Source organism: Hipposideros armiger, unplaced genomic scaffold, assembly GCF_001890085.2.
Source record: "Hipposideros armiger isolate ML-2016 unplaced genomic scaffold, ASM189008v1 scaffold_135, whole genome shotgun sequence".
Classification (NCBI taxonomy): Eukaryota; Metazoa; Chordata; class Mammalia; order Chiroptera; family Hipposideridae; genus Hipposideros; species Hipposideros armiger.
Genome location: NW_017731485.1, coordinates 3,408,797 through 3,410,200, shown reverse-complemented (window position 1 = coordinate 3,410,200; position 1,404 = coordinate 3,408,797). Strand labels below are relative to the sequence as shown.

Genomic DNA, 1,404 nt, shown 5'->3' with positions numbered 1-1,404 from the left:
CTGGGAGTGGCTGTTAATATTCAGGAACTCTGCACGCCGGAGGTGAGGACTCGGGGAGTTTGACATAGGCCATGGCGGGAATATTTAACCACACACATTGGCAAACACCAGGAGTCAAGACATTTTTGCTGCTGTTCTCAGAACCAGTTTACCAGCAGCCAGCCAGAGCGTCAAAGAACAGACGGCAGACAGAGCAGGGCGGCTTCTCGTACAAGTGCTGTATTATTATTATTGTTACTGTGATTTGTAGTCAATGTGCAGACCACAGAACGTGTCCGTCACCTTGCGTCCCTCATGCCCATCGGCCGTTGTTTCCTGCCCACACACCCAGCTCCCAGCTGCCATTAATTCACTTTTCTCTGTACTGGAGGGTTTGCAGCAGAAATGGGGCCGTGGTGTGACTTGCAGTATTGTCACTGTTGAATCCCTCCTGTTAAACTATAACAGAGTTGCTGGCCTTTTTTCGGATTAGGTCGTGACCGGAGTTTTCTGGGAAACCATCCACCGTGTCCAGGGCGCCCTCCGGAAAGTAGAGCCGGACTTTAACCTCCCAGCCACTGAGCTGTGAGAAGTGCTCGGCGGGGCCGCGCGCACTGGCTCCAAGTGTGCTGGCCAGCTGAAGCCACCGTGGACCCTGCCAGCTTCGGGCTCTGCCCTCTTTTGGCTGTGTCTGGGGGCAAAGTTCCCTGTGAGAAGCTCACTCAGCAGGTTGGCTACACCAGTGTGCCGGGAGCTCGAATGTCCGCAGGCACCGGGGCAGCATTCAGCTGAAGCAAACCCACAAGTCCTTCCCATTTCCTGGGTTCCGAGAACAAGGTACTGTGGGGACGCAGCCTTGCCGGACAAGGTCAGCTGCCCCCGAGCCATCTGCTGATTAAGCCAAGAAGAGGGCCAGGCGAGACGTGGCCCTGGGACCTTGGAAAGGGGGCCTGGGGGATTCTAATTATCAGCTGTCCAGGGGCCCAAGGAATGCAGGGGTGGGAGGCAGGGGCGGCGAGGGGCAGGGGGAGGTGGCCAGGGAGGGGGGTGTGAGGCCGCAGAAGCAGGGCTGGTGGCCACAGCCATGCTGGGGCCTAGGCCTCTGTGGAGGGGAGCCCTGGAGGTCACTTGTCCCTCCACGCCTCACTTTCTATTTCTGTAAAATGGAGAAGATGACACTCACATCACAGAGTTGTTACAAGGACTTAAGGAAATAGCATTCACAAAGCCCTTTCCAGGTGCTGGGGACATGGTAAGCCTTTAGTCGGTGACAATTACTGTTTTTCTTATTGTGACACGTTATTGTCGGTTATTGTTTTAGGCCGTCTGGGCTGCTGCGCCCCAAAGACCACAGGCTGGGCGGTTTAAACAACATTGATTTCTCACAGTTCTGGGGGCTGGGAGGTCCAAGGCCAGGGCAGACAC

General features: G+C 55.8%; 1 protein-coding gene across 1 annotated transcript in view; it reads right to left on the bottom strand.

Annotated features, from left to right (window-relative positions):
- The window catches only part of LOC109386546 (protein disulfide-isomerase-like protein of the testis), a gene marked incomplete at its 3' end in the record, with an annotated part of 25,061 nt that extends 23,878 nt beyond the window's left edge, over positions 1-1,183 (bottom strand). Inside the window, exon 1 of the mRNA XM_019649820.1 lies at positions 1,163-1,183. The remainder of the gene's footprint in view (positions 1-1,162) is intronic.
- Positions 1,184-1,404: the final 221 nt, after the last annotated feature.